Source organism: Corticium candelabrum, chromosome 3 (assembly GCF_963422355.1).
Source record: "Corticium candelabrum chromosome 3, ooCorCand1.1, whole genome shotgun sequence".
NCBI classification, from domain to species: Eukaryota; Metazoa; Porifera; class Homoscleromorpha; order Homosclerophorida; family Plakinidae; genus Corticium; species Corticium candelabrum.
In genome coordinates this window covers 1,163,512-1,171,517 of record NC_085087.1, presented here as the reverse complement: position 1 = coordinate 1,171,517, position 8,006 = coordinate 1,163,512, and positions in this window count along the sequence as shown.

Genomic DNA, 8,006 nt, shown 5'->3' with positions numbered 1-8,006 from the left:
ACTTCCTGGTAAACAGGAAAGAAAGAGCAGTACAATATTTCTGCACATGAAAGGAGGCTAAGTTGCTACAAGTACACATTATCTTGCTATCATAATTCTATTAGGCAATTATCTAATAAATACGTCAATAGACATTCTGTAAACTGTCATAAGTGAGCAATCTAGATCAAGCACTGTGATCTAGAGAGTAAACGCATGTTAGTGGAAAAACGAAATCATACAAAAGATATCTAGAGTATTCTATTTTTCCAAAACCAGAGGTCTAACTCATTCATTGAGAGTTCTCTTCCTGATCCTGTACTTAGCTAATAGGAGGTAAGGACCATACATGTTGCAATCGCAATCTCATTAACAATTTGAGAAGACATTATGCATATGGGTTTTTAGGAAGATGTTGGAAGTTGTCTCAGATCTTTTAGGATTGTCTTGTTTTTACTTTTTTTACATCTGGATGTATAGCGCCAAGTACGTAGTTGAAGCTATGAGCCATAAGTAACGTGACTTTATAAAATTTAGGCCATACAAACTACATACATAGTCTCGAGTCAGCCTCTTCCTGAATTTAGTTGTGGGCGGACAGTACACATGTACGTGGTATCTTTTTAATACTAACACGATATTGTAGTCAGTAGGTTTTACAGGCTCACAGCTTTAATATGTTTAAAGTGACTACACACTACATATAATGCACACCGCAACTGTGGTCTTAATTGGCAGCTGCCGCGTGGATGCACGAGATGGACAAGTGACAATATGGCGGCTGGCGCATGTGCAGGTGTTTAGGGGAGGGACATGCGGGAGGTTTGCGAGTGATGCAGGCTCTGGACGCAAAACTATATATGTAGTTTGTACTGCTTTACGAGACTGGGCAAGAAGCTTCTCAAACTTATAGGAGTAAACTGACTTTCAGTCTGTGGCTATTTGGCTGACTGACTGGCTAGGTCTGTAATGCTCAAGAATGTGCCACGCCTTTAATGCGGTCTAATCGCCTAGCAGTACTTGCAATTTTGTTGCACGTGGGAACCAGAGACAATGAACAAACCAGGTTCACCAATCAGATTTGCAAACGTTTATGGAAGCAGAACAGTCTAATTCATGTTTGTGATTGCCACGTCTTGTTGGAAATGAACAACAGAACTTACTTGTCTGCACCTGCATGTTAACAAGAAATCAATGACTTTCTTGGTTTGCTGTTTACAAGCAGGGCATTTAGAAAGAAATTAGTGTCTAGATTTGTAATTGTTTGTGACATCCTGTGGTTGTTTTTAGAAGGCTCATAGCTGTGGAAGCAATGGTGTAAACACAGCTTCAATTACCAGTACAGAAGAGTTAATTAAGCTTTGCTTTTTGATGGGCTTTATAGTCCCCCGTCCAACATCATAAAATCGATCAAATGTGTTGCAACCATTGCGGGACTAATTGCCGCTGATCACCAAGTACTACAATCAGCTTGTTTGCTTTCAGAATGTCCAAAGTACACGAGAAACAGGGAACTTTTAGGTACCATGCCCCCACTTCTAAATGCCGTTCATTGCATATCTATAATGACTTACAGTTGAACGTCAGTTATCGATTGGGCTTCTTCAGTACAAGCAATAACTATTCATGACAATTGATAGACCAAGAAGCTCACCTGAAGAGAGCAAAAGTACTATATATATTGGCTATTGTTGACCATATCCGGGATACCTACTAAACCAAATACGCCTGCTTTCCGTAGTAAACAGTTTTTGCAGAAGGTAACATAAGCCGCATAGGGTTAGGTACATGTTAACCTTAGTTCTAACGGCCAGTTTCTTCTGCTACAATGACGAACTGTTGCAGAAGATTACGTCAGTTGGTATCTATAGAATGTGTCAGCTATGCAGTAGCTAGTCAGTCAGAGTTGTCAGAGTATACAGCAAGTTTCTGTTGGGTGTTATCCTCTAGTAAGGGTTTCTAATGAAGGCGTAGCGGCATGGGCTAGACAGAGCTATAGCCCCACCATTAGTGATTTCTAAGCGTGGTCTTGATATTTGTGGACTGTTAAATACGTAATGCTTAGAAATACTCTCTAATCAAATATCAGATTTGAATCTAGTAGACAAAGTGGTTTCCTAGTAAATTATTAGATTAAATATACAGTGTCACCTGTATAGAACAAGCAGTTTCTGCTAGTATGGAGTATATATTGGCTGAGTACAAGCGTACGGTCTACTTAGCTTCCAATAGCAACTATTATGCAGGCTTTCATTCGCCAGTTTGCCTCATCTTGTCCTTGTCAATTCTTCTAGCGAACGCGCACACACTATAACTAGTCAATTTTATGCTACTACCCTAATTATTCTATTTATAGTGCCTCTAAATAATAATTACCAATCTAAATGGCTCTCCAATTAGAGTGTAAATAATTATGGCTTCACAAAGGTGCTTCATTTAGGGGGTGCTTACATAATTAGAATCATAGGGATCATTGTAGAATGTAAGGTACTACACCACTAGGAAAATAAGGAAACATGTTAGGTACACCCTAACCTGTGCTTTAATTTGCAAATCTTCAACTACAGCTGTTCCTCAATTACCATCTAGAAAATGTTACAGGATACAGCAGTGAGGCACCATTTAGGCAATCAATCAAGACCTGTTGCAATGATTCTCAATAATTAACAGCCTCTAAAAATAATTGTGTTTCAAAAAGGCACTCTAACGAGAGCCTAATAAATAATTGTAACTCCAAATGGCGCTTCAGTAAGAGGGGTGCTTCGATTAGAATAATTATGGTAATTAATTAAGTAGGTATGTTTACCGAGCATTTGCACAGGTACAGGTACCTAGCTAACTATGTGTCTGGGTATAGATATACATGCATGGTGTGTTGTATAGATATACATGCAGGGTTCTCGCTAGACATTTTTGGGAGCATGGCAGGATGGCCAGGTCCACGACACATGTAGTCTGCTCTTTACAGTCAGACGTGCGCACTGGAGCCGATATTAAGTGAGGTAGACTTTGCATTGTAGCTATTGCATGTAACATACGTTGCAGTGCCCTGGCAAGGAAATCAACTTCAATCGCCAGTAACCCCTTCTTAGCAATGTTCATAGATTGTGTATGTGCAAGTTTTGTAGACGAAACTACAGAACATCTGTCTAGTCAAGCATTGATTGACTGTACTACTGTTGTTGCTTTGCATGAAGCCATGAATAGTCTAGAGTACTCTAGATTGCTTCCCAGACAAGAGGTGTACTTTCCAGGTCACTTGCAGGGCATCCAGGACTAGGATCAGAGGCATCCCATCCAGGACTGCAATCAACACCTGAGCGCATGTTTGGAATGAAGCTATCATCACACGTTATTTTGTAAGAGCCTAGATTTGTGGTTATTGTCACCTTTACTAAGTCATATGGTATTGTACATGTTTCAGTACGTATGCAATTCTCAAATTTTCCCTAGCTGTAAGACTTTGGACTCCTACTTACCATTTCTGAGCGTGGCACACTCCTGGAGCATGACACAGTACCACGCTGCCGTGCTGCAGCAAGAATCCTGTACATATATAGTGTGTATTAACACTGTAAGAGCAAACCTATCAGTTAACTTAATTAAACAAAAGCCAGTAAGAAGTGCGTGTGTTCCGAAAAATTGTGAAGAGCCCCTATTTCTAGACATCACACTATGACCCTGTTGTGGATTTAATTAAACCTCTAGTAAATTGCACAACTTTGCCTCTGTCTCTAGAGTTTGATATAGCTTTAGCATTACCTTTCTTTGCGTTAGCATATAATACTAGTAATACTACAGAGGCATGAAAGAAACTTTTCATTTCCAGTGTGACAACAAGCTGATGTAGATACTGAACAGAGGAGGTAGAAAGCTAGCGTGAGTTAAAGGCACAGCCATAGGCGAATTTTATCTTCTCTAGACGTTGTTTGCTTTGTTTCTGTGCTGCTGTATGTTTGGATGTACTCTAAATAATGACTGATAAGAGCTGCTTTTGTGAATTTATATTGACTTCACATGGTTACGCTGTCAGTGGTTTACAACGTTCCGTCTTTCCGTGGTTCCACTAACTTTGTTCTCTATTGTATGTGTGAGACAGGAAGAGTTGTTATAGAATGCTCTATTGTAAGTTATCCTAAGTTATCCTGTTGTTTTGATGAGTAACGACCACATCTCTGTGCGATGTAGGAAGTTACCATGCGTTAAAGAATGCCCACAGGCGAATTTGTCAAAACGTAACAGTAATTAAAAGTCAGATGTCTCCAACTGGTAATACACCTTACTGTAAACCTATTAGGATTCTGACAGTGACTAATGTTCACACTTCCTATTTGCAAACAGTCACCTACGGTACATGTACAAGATAGCACGACTCTCACGTATTCTGTTTGACCCGATATCGAGCAAAACCGTAGGAGTTATGAAATGTGGCAACGCTAATCCATCAAGTAGGCATGGTCGAACGAATCCGTCGAATGGCACCTCTACCTCCCTAGGCAAACTCGTGTAAGTGTTGCTTCCAGCATGGGAAAGCAAGAAAGTTTATAATATAGAGTCACGAACACTCAGAGGGTATCCGGATGTTGCACTCACAGTGGCTCAAGGCAGACTGAATTAGGCACGTGGTTCAAATACGGGGCTTAGAAGGTGCTAATTGGCTGAATAGTATGACTGCCCAGGTAGAGCTGCGCTAGCTCTCTGCCTCCTGGATACCGAAGACGAACTTTACAAAGACTTACCATCTTGTCAAACTATGGAGATCGCACAAGTTTGAGCATATGACGATACTAGACTGCAATGCAGTTGCTTTTGTCACTGTCTGACAGATGTAGATTGTCCCTTATCACGTTTTCAGCAAAGCCGTTGGAACATTTTTTAAAGCTGCCACAATATACGCAGAGTTGAACGGCAGAAGAAGCAATAGCTATTAAAATCGATCCTAAAATTTTCATGCAGTTGTATACAATCATCTCTGCAAAGTCTCGACCGTCATTGGACTTACACAAATTATTGAAAAGTACTCTTTAGTTAGGATCAGTACTTTGGTCTCTAGTCAATTTGGATGGGTCATTGCATGATGAAATCCAACTTTTTGCTGCTTTGGAGAAACTTCAAAGACATGCAAATGGTACCTAAGCCTATATAATTCCAAACAATGCGGTCTATAGTATATACGTTGAAGATGGCATGGCACTCTTACAAAGCATAACAACAACACCAAGAACATTTGCAGATCTTGCCATTCAATTAAGTGCCTATATATAATTCTCTCTTGTGTAGAAAATCAGAGAGTTATTCAGTCTGAGTTGACTTTGTCAGTGACCGCGGTACAGCAAACTTTCAATCAAATCTTTGAGCGGAAGACACAAACTTCATCTACAATGTTCCGCTTGTTGTCAAAATTTGTAGACCAGATCAAGGGCCTATAGAAAATTTTTGTGCGACTCGCATACAAAACGCTTGCGATGAGGGTCGACTCGCACAGGTGTAGCTCATTTACATACTTGGGACCTCATTTGCATGCACGAAGACGATGAGCTTTACATTACTCACGACGAAAACTGCATGCTCTAGATTGCGTAGGGCAGGAGATTTCATGACATCACAAAACGATGAAATGGTTGCTATACGCACTCAAGATGAAGCAGATACACGTGTACGTCTTCTGTGGACACTCTGTATGCTGCGGAAACCGGTCTCAGAACAGTTGTTGTCAAGTCCTGTAGTTCTGCTTTGTCGGAAGAGGAAATGCAGTCAATCTGCTGTTCACTGCCTCACTTTCCAAACTGCTAGTTGAGATTGGCTTACTTTCGTTCATAGGCATTTACAATACCAAAACAAGCATGAATTTAGTATAAAATTATGTAGCATAAGAACAGAAGTTCAACTTGGTAAAAGTACAATGAAAATTACGATTTGGCGCTTAGCTTCAAGTTTGTTTATGTGCCATGCTAAAAATGGCTGTTTGTCGTAACTTTACCCATTTGAAATGGCCAACAAGTGGAATTGTGCTTAGAAGTTTAGTGGAAAGCTGCTCGCAAACGGGCAATTAGTCCTGCATTGTTTGCAACTGAACCTTAACAAGGCAGCGTCTTTTGAGGGTCTTGGACGGGGGACTAGAGCATTCTAGCCAGGATTTTTGGGCTTGCACAAAAGTCTGGCATATGGGTGTGGCATGTACCTGTTCTTGCAAATTTCTGAGATAAAATTAAATAATTACTGCTGGTTTGGGAAGTGGTTTAGGATGCCTACATGTACTGTACCACGCTCTAGGAATCTGTGGCCGTGTTAACACTGCTAGTTATAACGGAGTTATGCAGCTCTAGTTATATTCGTAGTTTGGTAACTACAGTATAATAGTTACACTAGCGTGAACATTTAGTACTATGTATTCGGAAATGGAATGCGCACAAACGGAAGTTTGTTACATGCACGTTGGTATGTCTTATAAAATGCATCATTTCAACAGCAGACTTTGGGAGTTATGACTAGACATCATTTAGTAGTCTTGCATAGCCAGACCCTTCCTCGCTAAGCGAAACTAATCATCTAGGCCAACTACGAATGCGTAACTACTGTAACTACGCTTATTGTAACTACACTCTAACCAAGGTCACAAGCTTAGTTCGATAACCACGGCTAGTGTTCACACTGTAGTTTAGTTACTAGACCCTGGTTGGATAACTATGCTATAACTAGCAGTGTGAACATGGCCTGTCTCATAACTATTGCCAGGCAACAAATGTAGTAGTTACAATACTATAGGTATGCAATTAGAGACTCATGATTGCCAAGTCTCCACTTTCCCCTCATTATCACTCTATTGATAAACATTTTAGCAGGTACTGAACGGACGCTATGTAGTTAGTCCCTCCCCGTTGTCATAACTTTGGAGAGGGAGTGCACAGTGCGTGTGTGTACTTAGTACATGTGTATCCAGTATGTTGGAGGCGTAGCGGTCAGCTCTGAATGGGTAGAGGGTATGTTGAAGGCGTAGCAGGCAGTTCTGAAGGCATAGCAGGCCACTACGCTTAGCATGCCTGGCTAGAACCCTGGACTATTAGTTATAAATGAGTGCAGGAATCAGGCATAATCAAACTAAAGCTAGTGGTAGCAGATGTAGAACTCTCAACAGTGTAACTATAGATGTAGTTATTTGCATAATTGTTGAGAGCATTAGCCTATAACTTTTATAGGTTCTAATTGATTGATCATAAGTAGAACCGAAGTAGGCTGGATGTTTTCATACATCATGCCACACGATGTTTATTTAGGAATGACATAAACAGACATTCCTAAATAAACATTTAGGAATGACATGAACAGACTGTATACTGACTCTGCATACAGACTAGAGGTATGGACATTGTTAGTATTATTTCGCAAATAGAGAATATTCCGGTATGTAGTCAATTAGTTAGTAATTAAACTGCACCGAACAAGTTCAACACAATGGATCAGCTGAACAAAAACGGCAAGCTGCATAATTTCTTGTTGGCCAATAACAGAGAATTATATTGAATGTAGCCACTCAACTGATAATTGATCTTGTCAGTAAGGTAATCACTTTTCATGTGAAGATACAGTACAAAGCTATAAGAGAACACAAAGACCGGTGTGAAGGAGTGCATCTTACTCAGCTTTATTCATGCTTTTCAGCATCATAAGTTGATGTGAATTTTGTCAGCTTTGTTTAATAGACTAGGTCTCAGTATGAGTGACCTCAGTGCAAACAGAATGTAGAAAAATGGAGATACTAGCAGTTGATAAGTCATTTTTTAAAATGATCATGGGAATATTGGTCAGGAACACGTCTATGACATACCCATTATTCATAACTGCCTCTAATTCTGGAACATACTATAATCAGATGAAGGCGCATGGCTGCAGTTAGCTGACTTTGCATTCCGATTGCATAAACAACACGTTCATCTTGACTAAAATTGCATTCTCTTCAGGGTTTTTTTCTCCATCGTGGGTTTTTTTGGAAGTGCATGCTATAAGTTTGATTTACTACATTTAACTCA